The following is a 13,193-nucleotide window of genomic DNA, read 5'->3' on the forward strand; positions in this document are numbered from 1 at the left end:
TTGTTGGGGGTCACCCAGCTATTCCTTAACCACTTTAGGTGAAGTACTTCTTGACAGCAAGTTTCTGGCTTTAGTAGAGTTTGCTTTTCTTTCTAGAAAGTGAGGATTCTGTGCCTGAAGGTGAGGCTGAACCCTTCGCCACAGCAGTTAACAAATGTGATGTGAGGACCTCAGGCAGGGACTCAGACCCGCCCCGAGCCCGCAATTCCTCTGGGCCATGGGTCACGCTCTGGCCTAGTTGCCAGTCCCCAGATGGTTCATTGCTGACAGTCCTGGGGTGGCAGAGTGGCATTCCAGTCCTGTCAGTGGGGGCTGCGGGTGGCAGAGGGGTGCTCCTGATGGGTGGGGGTGAGGGGCTGCCCTCCCAGAACAGGAGGGACTTCTCTGCCAGGCCCAGTGGCACAGCTGTTGTTCCAGCCTCTGCGGACGTGACCCACATTCCAGCCAGCCGCCCCGCAGCTCTCTGCCCTCTTCTGCCTTCCCCAGCCAGAGCTGCCCACCTGCCCCACCCCTGCTCTGTCCTGGGCCGTCACCCCGCATCCAGAAAGGGGCTGCCGTCGGCAGGGGCACCGAGGGGTCAGCCAGCGTGGCTGCCCCCATGAGAAGAGCCACAGACGCCCGAGAGCAGCAGAGGTGGGGCAGGAGGTTCCGCCCTCTGGGGGCACCCCCGTCTGGATGCTTGTCTGGCTTTCTCAGTCTTTCCCTCTATTCCTCTTCAACGTGGGATGAATCTGGTCTCTCCAGTCGCCCCTCCCTACCCTACCGATATGCAGGGGGAGTTGCTTCTGCCCCTCATCTGAGAGGTGCCCCTTTTCCAGCTCTGAACCTGAGGCCACACCTTCCACTCTGGCCAGGCCTTTCTCAATGATCCTTTCCAGACTTTCCCACACTCCACCAGCCCCGTGTTCGTCATTGGCAAGAGAAAGGGCCCTAAGAAGCCCCTGGGGAATGGGCAAGCGGTAGGCAAGGTGTGGGGCTGAGGGAGCCGGGCCTGGGGCTGGGCCACCTTGCCGCTCAGTGTGGGGCAGCCGTGGGAAGAGAAGGTCCAGGGTCCAGAGGGGCTTCCCCGAAGGTGGTCATGGCAGGGACCAGGGCTGCCCTGTCTCTGGGCTGGGGGTAGGACCATCCTGTTACACATACTTCTTGTCCACCAGAGTAATTTATGTTCTTTGCAGAAAATTTAAAAAATGTAAATAAGCACAAAGCAAAAATGCAAATTATCTATAATTGCACTATTCAAAGATAGCCATTCTTACCCTATTTTTGTAATCTGCCTTTTTTTCACTTGTTCATGTTATTAAGATGCCCTGCATTATTTCATCATTTTAACAATTATGTAATATTCTGTGGCCTGCGGTAATAGTAAGAATCGAAGCTTTTTTATTTTAAGCATTTACCTTATTTATCAGGTACTGTCGTCATTGAATTGATTGATTGTTTTATTATGCCAATTATACAAATAGTGAGGCATAGAGAGGCTCAGTAACTTGCCTGAAGTTACTGAACACAGCCAGTAAATGACAGAGTCAGAACCCTTGTTTCCATACTCCACAGCCTGTCAAACCATGGACTTGCCATAGTGTGGTTAACATTTCCCCTAGTGATGGCTGTCTAGGGGTCTTCTAATTTTTTACCTTTATAAACAATACTCTGATAAACATTTGTGTGACATATATTCTAATTGTCCTTGATTATTTACTTAAGATCTACTCCCAGAATGGTATTTACGGAACAAAGGGCATAAACGTTTTAAAGACATTTGAATGTATTTCTAAGCTTTCCCCGGGAAGAATGTTATAAGGCACTCTCTCACCAGCAGGATAGGAGAGCTTGAGGGAAAGCCTGACCTTCTGAAGTCTGGCCCTCTTAGGGGAAGCAGGCTGGAGCAGTAGCCTGGAGATAGCTTCCTGTGGGGTGGTTGGAGAGACTGGAGATATTTAGCCCAGAGAAGACTGGAAGCGTTGGCAGAGGCTACACTCATGGCTGCCATCAGATGTGCGATGGACTGTCGAGAGGAAGAGAGACGGTTTGTCCTGGAGCCCTGAAGCAGAGGTGAGCCAGTGGGCTGAGCCGAGGTGTGTGGAGAGCTGCCCCCTCGTGTGGGCAACACCTGGCCGCGATGGGCAGGGTAGGGGTTGAGTAAATGCTCCATGACCCGCTGCCGTCCTGACTTGCGTGGGGGGCTGGTACCACCCACAGCACACTGTGCTCCCCCATAGCCATGGTGCCTCCAGGTCTTAGCTGGGGGGTCTGCGCCCCATCCGCCCCTGCCCTGGGGAGCCTGGCTCGGCCTGGCACTTGTCTGCATCTGTCCCCCTCGAAGCCTGAGCGGCACAGCCTGGCCTGTGTCACGGGTGGCACAACCCCTCCATTATGCAGGAGGGGACCCGGCGGCGAGAGAGCGAGCAGGCCGGCTGGGGGTGGGGACCCGAGTGCTTATTAATAAACAAGAGCATTGTGTGGCGTCCCATTCACAGCCTTCTCAGGGGACATGGTGGGCTTGCGGTAACAGAGCCCTGTTTGTGCCAGGAGGGCTGGGGAGGTGGCACGTGGGAGGTGGCGAGGAGCAGGGAAGCCGCGAGCAATTTTGACTCCACCGAGGGCCGGGCTGCTGTGTTTGCTCTGCGGCAGGCGGCCAAGGGGAAGGCCTAGCTAGGAATTTGCTCAGGCCTGCGTCTGCCCCCCGGGGTGGCTGAAAGCGCACCTTGCTTTCCGTCCCACCTGTCCCCATGGAGGGGGACTGAGCAGGCTCTGGGTGGACTGGCCGCCTCCCCCAGACGGCTGGGATGCTTGCCTCCGCCCCGTCCCTTGGCCTCCTGTACCCGCCCACTGCCTCCTTCCAGGTGAGTCCCGCTTCGGCCTGTGTGGGATTCTGCATAATTCCCTGACACTGCTAGAGCTCTGCTTGTGTGCAAGGCCTGCAAAAGGCTTCCACGCCAGAGAGTGGGCCTGTTTGGTGTTAGGATCAGGAGCATGAAGCAGGTGGGCCAGAAGGAGAGTTGCGATTGTGATGAATGAGCTGAAATGTAGGAGGGAGGCAGGTGGGGGCGAGGGTGGCAGGGGCGCTTTGGGCTGAGGAACAGGGGTGTCAGGGAAGGGCTGTGCTGAAGCTCCTTTCAGCCCAGGGAGGACTCGGTGCTGCGGACCTCACTGCACGGCTCTCTGCGTGAACTCTGTGACCTGGCCCTCCCCTCTGTTTCCTGTCTTTCCTGGCCTCTCCCTTTCTCTCCTTCAGCTCCTTTCTCTGGCTTCCACCAGCCCATGTGAGCCCCTTGCCTTCCAGGCCCACCAGGAAGGCTCAGTGTTGGCATCTCCGGGTCTCAGGTCAGAAGGCAGAAGCTGCTGCTTGCAGAGAAGTGAGAACAGGCTGTTTCCCTCTCGGCTGGCTTCCAGGGATGAGAGCAGGTCCTAGTTCAGGGGAGTCCCGGTTCCCTGTCCCTCAGTGCTGAACCAGAACAAGCGGGGAGTCAGATGCCTGGGTCAGCTGGCTCTCGCAGGAACTGATGGTGCCTCCCTTTCAGCTTTGGAAGTGAGTCTGGCCAGGAGCTACCTTGAATTAGGAAACCCTTCCATCATAAGACAGCTCTGAGAGATGCATGCTGATCTGGTTGTGAGTGGGAGGGAAAAGGAAGGGGCTCCTTCTTCCGGTGCACAGAGCAGACAGGGCAGGCTCTGAGCCCGGCGCGCCCCTGGTGTCGCCTGCCCGGGCCCCAGCCTCAGCGCAACGGGTGATGAGCAGGCCCTGCAGAGAACGCTGCCCTTCCGGGCTCGCCACTGCTGCCCGTGCCGGGCGTTCGCCTCTCTCCCTCCCCCACAGTCTGAAGCAGCAGTGACTATTTGTAGAAGCACCTGCATGCTCTTGGGAGCACTGTTTCTGTGATTCATCTGCCGGGCTGGATGCTCGTCTGCTTAGTACGTGAGCCCTGGAGAAACAGCTGGACGTGGGGTGTGGGAGTGTGTGCCTGTGGAGAGTCCAGTGGGAGTCAGCCGCCCGGAGGGATGACCCAGCATCCTCCCGAGCTTTTGGGGTTTCCTTCTGGCTCTGTCTGACTGTCAGTTGCTCTGGGAGGTTCCTGAAAGGCCCAGGAGCAGAGAAAAGGGCCTTCCTCAGGAGGGCGGCGAGCTGAGTCAATGTGGGCACACCGCCTTCCAAGGCTTCCTTGCACATGGGGCTCCAGGAGGAGCTGGCCAGGTGGCCTCCCCGGTGATGGGGACACCATCAACAGCCGTAACACTGGTGAATGTTCCTGGAGAGCTTGCCCTGGGATCCACGCTGCTGGAGCCTTGAGCTGTCATCTCCTGGAACTGTCCCAGTAACTGTGCCGCTCTGCGCCGGGCTCAAGGAGGGAAGCACGTCCAGTGTTACACTGTCTGCCCCGCTCCGGAGCCCGCGCCCTCCAGCCCGAGTGCCAGTAGACAGAAACAGTGCGTGTGGCCTTGGCGGCCACGAGGACTGAGGTCAGATGCAAGGATACTTCCTGACGGTGACTGGGGACTGGGTGGGATGTTCTTCCTTAGAGATCTTTGAGAAGCACCCAGCGCTTCAGAAGGTAGGGGGGCCTTCCTGCAGGCCGGACTCCGGGTTCATGACCACTCGAGGGATTTTCTTTCTTGGAGTCTTGGCAGCTTTGTTTCCTGGACCCCTGACCATCCCTGAAAGATGCCGGACCATGTGTCAGTAACACAGGGTGCCTACCGCCAGCAGCTTCTGGGCGCACCAAGGACTCACCTGGGATCTAGGATGCGGAAAGCTGGGAGACTGGACTGTTCAGGAGGCCCCAGGAGGAAGGCTGAGAGAGGGGAACTACTCCTGGGAACTCTGGAGCGCTCGAGGGTTAGTGGCCTTCCGGGCAGATGTGCCTTGCTCCCCCAGCAAGCAGCGCTCAGCGTTGCCAGGGCCTGTGGCCCTGGGCCTCCGCACATAGGACCAGGCATCTGTGGTGGATGCATGCTCAGCCAGAGCTGCTGGAAGCTCTCCAAGTGGACACCGTGTAGGCACCAGAGCAAAGGGCCCCTCGGTGAGATCCGTGAGCAGTCAGGGAAGGGCAGGAGGCTCCTTGTGTCAACTGCTCAAGCAGTTTCTGCCCCCGTCACCCTGCCGGTACCGTGGAGCAACCTCAGAAGGATGGGGAGTCTGTCCTCCCCGGATGGGCTCTGTGAGCAGCGGATGCAGCATCCTGGAGGCAGTGTGGCAGGGCGGTCAGACGTGGGTGGTGGGGCCAGGCTGGAGTCCGGTCCCAGTTCCAGCTCTGCTGCGTGACTCCTGGCCCCCTCAGCTCTTGATTTTGATAGCAGGTGCGTCTTGGTTTTTGTGAAGGTGAATGAACGAACCAGGAAACCATTTAGCACAGGAGGAAGGAGCCGGGCCCTCTGCTGAGGGCTACACGGGTCTCTGTCCTGCGTGGGGGCTGTCCTTCCACATGCTGGTGCCCCTGCCGCTCTCCTGGGCTCAGTGAAGGGGCCAGCAGACCCTGGCTGCCTCCTGCCCCCTTGAGCTCTGGGAGCCAGCACCAGGCTGAAAACGAGAGGTAACTGTCCACTTTGCTGTGGACTGAGCAGGGTCAGGATGAGGGAGCTGGGGGGAGGAAGGCAGTGGATGTCCTCTGGCTACCCCCAAGGCACTGCCCAGGCTTCTGACACATGTCTTCATTCAGTTCCGTCAGCAATCGGAGGAGGCAGGCCCTACAATCCCCATTTCACTGATGGGGAGACAGAAAGGTTAAGTGACTTACCTAAGGTCACACAGCAATTAAGCGAGAGAGTCAGAATTTGAGTGTGGGTCTGTTTATTTAGAAGGAGGTGGGTCAAATAGGGGATGAGGGGGTGCCAGAGGATGAGATGCTAGGACGGCATCATCAATTCAATGGACACGAGTTTGGGCGAGCTCCGGGAGGTAGTGAAGGACAGGGAAGCCTGGCTTGCTGCAGTCCATGCGGTCGCAAAGAATCAGACACAACTGAGCGACTGAGCAACAGATACATCAGAATTTTGATGACCTGGGAGCTGGATTTTTGACCCTGAGCAGATCCAAGCGTCCTGTTCATGTCTCTTCCTTGCAACTCTCATCTCTTCGCCATGGACCTCCCTGAAGGCAAGATGGGAGACCCCAGCATCCCATTGCTCTGTCAGCCTCTGGTTAGACCAGGCGTGGGGGGGCACCACTGATGTCAGCCCCCCAAAAGTCACACGTGCCTGAGAGTGGATGATATTTTGCCAGAAGAAGGGAAAGGAAAACAGATCTGGAAGTGCCTGAATGATACAGCATTAGGAAGTTGAAGTGCTTTCTTCCCTAAGAACAGACTGGGTAGGCACATTCTGCAAAGTTCTTGCAGACTGTCCAGGAGGCTTGAGTGCTGGGCACTTGAATGCTGCTCAGTCTGTGGGGATCACTGCTCCTGTTGCCGTCTTGGGGCTCTCCTTGAAGCTTTCTCGGTCCCCAAGCCCTCAGCTCCCCTGCTGGAGGCTTTTATAGGGAAAGATATAAGTGACAGGGTAATGGTCCTGAGCACACACCAAGAGCCAGTGACAGGGACCCGCCACCCGGTTCCCCTTCCTCAAGACAGGATGTTACTAACTGGTTCTGAGGGAGCATCTGAAGTTCGGCCTGCGCGGTCTGATTGGGTCTTTGCCTGCCTGACTCAAATCCTGGGGTTAGTCAGGGGAGGCAGAGGCAGGAGGGGTCTCTCAGACTCAGCACAGAACAGCCTGGCCTACACACAGTCCTTTGGAATGTATTGTCTTCCTTTTTGAGCCCTTTAGGTTTGCCTCCTAAATTACTACCAAAGTGTGTGACTTTATCACCCCTGCCTTTTTTTTTTTTTTAACTTTTAAAATAAACTGTATTGAGGTATAATTTTCATTCAGTAAAGTGTACTTGTTTTAAAGGTATCGTCAGATGAGTTTTGATAGATGTGTATGCCCATGTGACCACCACTACAGTGAGGATAAAGGTTATTTCATCTCCCCTAAAACTGCCCTCATCCCACTGCAGTGAGCTTCCCCTCAGGCGCCGGCCCAGGCAGCCTCCCGGGGCGCTCTGTCACTGAGACGGTCTCTGCTGCTCTGGAGATGTGTGTGTGTACAGCTGGCCTCTTCGTGCCGCTTCTGGGGTCTGATGAGATGCGGGGGAGAGAGAGTGACTCGACTCCCCAGGCCTCTGCGCCCTTCCCTGGCCTCCCACCTGTGCGCCCGTCTGCAGCTCACCCGGTCCTCAGGCAGGCAGGAGGACAGCTGTGCTCACCCTGGCTCTCATGTGGCAGAGCCGTCCCAGGTGGCGCCTGCCGGAGGACACATCGCTAACGACTTACTGCAGTTTACCTGGCCTTTCTGGGATCCAGTTCACCTGTGCTTCAAGCGGGCCTGTTGAGGTTGCTTTCAGCCTTTGGGAAAAAGGGATACAAGCTAAAACCAAGATGCTGTCAATATGGCACTTTTTCCTCTCTTTATCATCACTGTTATTGTTTAATTGTGCTTAAACATATACAACATAAAACTTGCCATTTTAAGCATTTTTAAATGTTCGGTTCAGGGGCATGAAATCCATTCACTTTGTGTGCAGACACCATCCATTTGTGTCCAGAACCTTCCGTCCTGCCTGACCGGAACTCGGTACCCGTTAGACACTAACTCCCCGTGGGCCCCCCTCCTCTGGTAACCACCATCCTACTTCCTGTCTCTATGAATCTGGCTACTCTAGTAACCTCGTGTTAGGGAATCAGTGTTCCTGTATCTGGTTTATTTCATTTAGCATAATGTCTTCCAGGGTTATCCATGTTGTAGCAAGTATCAGAATTCCGTTCCTTTAAAAAACTGAATGTTATTTCATTGTATAAATAGTACATTTTGTTTATCCATCTGTCAGTGGCTATCTGGGTTGTTTCTGCATTTTGGCTATTGTGGATAATGCTAATGTTATGAACATTTGTGTACAAATATCGGTCTGGTCTTCATGGTATTTAAATGCTCAGCAAACCCTTCTAGCATCTCCTCTTGCTTAAACCTGCTGCTGCCCGAGGCCTGGGAGAGGAATGCCCTTCTCCTTCTTAGCCTGCCGCCCTATCCCTCCTGGCTTAGTGCCTGTGACAAGTGACGCTATTCACACACTTCAGTCTTGGATGGGTATTGGGAGCTCAGGTTTCCCAGGCAGTAGAGTTGAGTTCCTTTCCTTAGAAGCATTCTTTTGTGTCTTAGTTACTAATGTGTCTTAGTTACTCTTGGCCACCAGCTAACTTCTGGAGTTTGATTCCATAAGCTTCTTAAGAATACAATAGAACAGCTTTGTTTCATTAAGGGAAGAAAATAAACTAAATTTTATCCAGCATCTACTATGTGCTAGGTACCTTTGGAGGTGCTTTCACAGTACTGGAAGCTTCACTTCCTTTGCCTCACTGGGTAGCCCTGTGACGTGGGGACAAAGCCTAAGTTTTAAGGGTAAGGAAGCGGAGGAGAGGCTCAGAGGGCTTGGGTTACTTGCCCAAGCTCAGAGGCCAACACTCTTTCTATATACCACCTAAATGCCATACTGATCTTTCAAATGCCAGAGATATTTTCCAGATCTTTTCTTTTACAATATAAATCCAGGCCTGGTGTTCCACCTGTGATTTGGAAAGAGTAACCCTTTGGGCTTCTTTGCCCTGCTGCTGCTGCTGCTGCTAAGTCGCTTCAGTTGTGTCTGACTCTGTGCGACCCCATAGACGGCAGCCCACCAGGCTCCCCGCTCCCTGGGATTCTCCAGGCAAGACTGCTGGAGTGGGTTGCCATTCCCTTCTCCAGTGCATGCATGCATGCTAAGTCGCTTCAGTCGTGTCTGACTCTGTGTGACCCTATGGACAGCAGCCCACCAGGCTCCTCTGTCCATGAGATTCTCCAGGCAAGAATACTAGAGTGAGTTGCCATTTCCTTCTCCTAGTTATGCAAAAGAAGGAATTATTAATCAGGGTTTTGTTTATTTTTCACAATATACAAGAGTAGAGAGAACAGTCTCATGGTGCCCATGTCTCCATCACCAGTCTTGCTTCATTGACCAGGTTCTTCTTTCTGATCTGTGGGGTCCTCCCGTGTGGAGTGGTAGCAGCTGGCGTTTTCTGGAAGAGGGAAGGGGAGTCGGCAGATCTGGGCACCGTGAAGTTAACTCTCTTCCCAGCTGGAAGAGTGTTAATTGCCATCAGTTGGAATCCCCTCTGATGGTTCATTATTCAGCTGGTTACTGAACAGCATCCAGGAGGCAGGGGGAGGGGACCGATCTTTTGAGAGGCCTGGTGAGTCCTGGCGAGGTGATGTGCAGAGAGACTTCCCGCTCTTAAAGCGTTTTCCTCCTTCCGTTTGATTTTACTGGAATTTTTCTGAGTAGGAGGAGAGGTTATGTGAGGATAACCATCCCCTTAGGGGAACAGCCAAGGCAGTCTAATATGGAGTGGGAACCAATAGGAAATAAGCTTATGGCCTCTTCAACTAGATTTATTTAACAGACATTTTAATTTTTTTTTTTTTTAATATCCACCATGCGCCAGACACTGAGCTGGGAATCCAACTATGTAATGTTGATATCTGCTCTGGAAAAATTTGTGGCCCACAAAAATAGCAGCTATTATTAGCAACTAATGTAACAGCTGATAATAACAATTCACATATGTATGTGCTAGACGCTTGACATAATTGTCTGATTATACCCCCCAAAGCAATCTGTAAGATGGGTACAGTTTGTGTCTATTTTGTAGATGGGGAAACTGGGGTCACGCGTCCCGCCGCTGGCAGAGGTGTGTGTTCTTGCTGTCCTGTCTGAGCAGAACGAGTGTCGGGAGGGGAGAGCACAGGTGATGGGGGGTGGAGGGGACCAGGGGCCATCTCTGGGGCTGCAGGAATGGGCTCACATAAGCGCCACCAGGTGTGCCTTCTCAAAGGACTGGGGCAGCCAAACGGTACATTTTTTCTCTCAACTTTACAGAGGATTGTGGGATTCCTTGTATTTCAAAGCCAGGGCATTTCTTTGGGAGGAGGGGAAGAGTCAAGACTGGAATTTAAGAGTGCGTTCTAGAGGCTGCAGAAAGCGATAGAGAAAAGACAGCGGGCTAGGTTTGTTCTGTGTGTGTTTTAAAAGAAAAAAAAGATTTGCCATCTTTCAAGGGACAAGAGCTGGGGAATGAGAGACGTGGTTTTTAGTGTGAGGAAGGGGCAGTTTCTGCCCCGGCTTATGTAGTCCAGCTGTCAGGTGGCTGGGACTCTTGTGGTGGGCTGTGGCCCCTGTTCACGGGAGCTGGTGGCGACGTCACTCTCTTTCTGGGGTGAAGGTGGCTTGGTGTGCCCAGTTTCTTTCGCATGGAAGCCTGCTTTCTGAGTTTGAATATATTTTCTAGGGTCAGATTGGTTGGTATCTCTGTAGAAAGGGGCACCAAATTATTTAAATATTTTAAAAGAAAACCTGTGACTGTCTTTTGCATTCATCCTAGGAAGCCTCTCACCCCTACTCATGTTTAACCTGTAACCTATGGTGTAAGATAAACGTAGAACCTCTGCCTGCCTGGCCTAAAAGGAATATGAGACATTGAAATGAGAGTCCCAGGCTGGAATACCTTTTAAGCAAAGCATTTATTATGAGTGTTTTAATTTTTTCATTTTCATTTTTCATTCATTTAAAAAGAAGATGTGTTTTTGATTTTGCCATGAGATCAGGTGAGGTGCCATCTGGCTCAGAGGCAGGGGGGCGGGACATCTCAGGTTCCTACCAGCTGCGTGATTTGTTTTTTTCTAGTTGCCCCTACTCCGAGCTCCCAGGTAACACAGAAGCAAGATTTTATGCACGATCAGCTTCAAGTAGAAACCGGGAGAACATCCTACCTTTGAATCAGTATATCATCTCCACTACACCTTGCTGACAGAGAGGGGAAACAGACCGAAGTGTGTGAGGATACCTCTGTCAGGAATGGAGCACTTCCCAAACCAGCAGGAGAAAAGCCTGTTTCCACTCAGAATAAACAGCAAGACTGATGCTGCCTGCCCTCCCTCCAGGGATGGCAACTCACAAATGCTGGTTGCTATGGATACGGGCTCCCCTGGGGCAGCTGTAGCGGTGGCTGCCTCAAGGCTGTTGCAGCGATGATGCAGGGCTCGAGGTGGTGTGTTACCCACGATGGTGCCTCAGCACGGAGCAGGGGCCAGCCTTGCCTGCACTGCCACCTGGGCTCCTCTGAGGGGCTCCGGTGGCCAAGCCTGCAGGGCAGGCAGGGCAGCTGGAGTCGCCACACTGCGTGGAGCCGCTGCACCTTAGGTGACAGGTGGGGGTGCAGGATTGGGCCCTGAGGGAAGACATCAGAAGGAAGGGGAAGCACAGTCTGTGCCATCAGGGAGCTCTGGTATGAGAGGCTCAGTGGGCTCCCGGTCTGATGCACAGGAAGAGCCAGGGTAGGGGCAGAGACGGAAGGAAACAGCCGTCACTTCCTGTTTCGAGCCCTCCAGCGGCCTCCTTTCCGGCTCCCCAAGAGCTCGGACTCCCCGGCGTGCTGTGCACGTTCCTCCCCCCAGGCTTCACCGTCCTGGGCTCTGGGCTCATCTTCAGGATTCCAGCTGGCTCCTGCTGTGGGGCCCTTCCCTGCTGTGCCCCATCACCTCCTCTGCCTTCACTTCGTTCAGGCCTCTGCTTTGGTGTCCTTTCCTGACCACCCCGTGTCAAATCAGGACTTCCTTTCTCCCTACACCCTTCACCGACCCTCTTTCCCCGCCTTGCTTTTCCTCACAGCCCTTGTGTATGTGCGCGTTCATGTGTGATTGCCTGCCTCCCCTTCTGGAAGGCCCGCTCCCCCAGTGCTGGGACAGTGTCTTATTCATCCCGGAATCCCGTTGCTAAAAGCATCGCCTGGCACATGTGAAACACTCAGTAAATATTGGATGACTAAGTGCCAAACTGTGTAGCTCAGAGAATTGCGTTTGATCATGTGAGATTCTGTGAGAGTGTTTACAATATGCTTTTGTATTACTCTAACAGTGGTAAAGAGAAAACTTCTCTAAGTCAAGGAGAAAGACAAATACCATATGATATTGCTTATATATGGACTCTAAACTATGATACAAATGAATTTATCTACAAAGCAGACTTATAGATAGAGGGAACAGATTTGTGGTTGCCATGGGGGTGGGTGGGGGAGCGATGCATGGGAACTTGAGGTTAGCAGATCCGAACTATAATATAGAGGATGAGCAGACAACAGGGCCCTACTGTGTGACACAGGGAACTGTATTCACTATCCTGTGATAAACCATGATGGAAAGGAACGTGAAAAAGAGTGTGTATATATGTATGTGTGTGTGTGTATAACTGAATCACTTGCTGTGACAGCAGAAATTAATACAACACTGTAAATCAACTATACTTCAATAAAATAAATTTTTTTAACATTTAAAAAGAGAAAAAATCTCTTGTGCAATTCTAAGTTGCAATTAAGAGACAGTGTTTATAAAATTAGATTTGGTTTTTTAAAGACAGTACCTCTTAGGCTGGGATATACAGACCCCTTGGGGGGGTTGGTTCTTAGATATGCCCATGAGAGTTAGGGGATTGTTTTTTCTTTGCGAGATGCTGTATGTTAGTCAGTTTTGGGAAATCCACGTGAATCATGCACAGAACGGCTCATGAGGTAGAGTACATTCGAGGTGGACTCTGGAGGACTTTCTGGAAAACAGATCTTAATTAGTAGTTATAAGAAAAAGGCAGGTTTTCATACAGGACAGAAGAGCTTTGAGTGACTCACTTTGAGGGCCTGGTTTGTAATGCTGAGAAGCCACAGTGGGCCACAGGGAGCAAGTGTGCCTGGCCGACATGGAGTGTGAACTTGGGTAGAGCAGGGCGAAGCAGGGACGTTGAGGGTCCTTCCTGCTCTGAAAGCCTGGGTGGGAGTGACAGCTGTGCAGTGAGCAGTGGCCCATGAACTCTGCTTTCTGGCCCCTTCCTCATCACTCACGTCTTACTGGAGTCCTGTTGGCATGATGCCCCCCATGGCCTGTGCAGCTGGGGCATGGAGAGTGCGCTGGGCCCGCCCCCTCCCCGCAGCCTGTGCAGCTGGGGCATGGAGCCTGTGCAAGAGTCAGCTGGCAGGTGGAAGATGGGCCGCCCTGGGGCAGGCGGCCCCCAGCTCAACAACTTGCAGTCCTTTGTTTAACTGGGAGTCAGCCAGGCCAGAGGTCAGCTTTTTCCTTGGGAGACC

General features: G+C 53.1%; 1 protein-coding gene across 21 annotated transcripts in view; it reads left to right on the forward strand.

Moving 5' to 3' along the window:
- Nucleotides 1–13,193, forward strand: part of NFASC (neurofascin) — a 201,117-nt gene that overhangs the window by 35,767 nt on the left and 152,157 nt on the right. Inside the window, exon 1 of one of the 21 annotated variants that reach the window (XM_005216713.4) lies at nt 2,670–2,843. The exons of the other annotated variants lie outside the window; for them this stretch is intronic. The gene's annotated coding sequence lies outside the window, so the exon portion shown is untranslated. Of the gene's footprint in view, nt 1–2,669; nt 2,844–13,193 lie in introns of those variants that run through there. 21 annotated transcript variants of the gene reach the window in all.

Source organism: Bos taurus, chromosome 16 (assembly GCF_002263795.3).
Source record: "Bos taurus isolate L1 Dominette 01449 registration number 42190680 breed Hereford chromosome 16, ARS-UCD2.0, whole genome shotgun sequence".
In the NCBI taxonomy this organism is placed as follows: Eukaryota; Metazoa; Chordata; class Mammalia; order Artiodactyla; family Bovidae; genus Bos; species Bos taurus.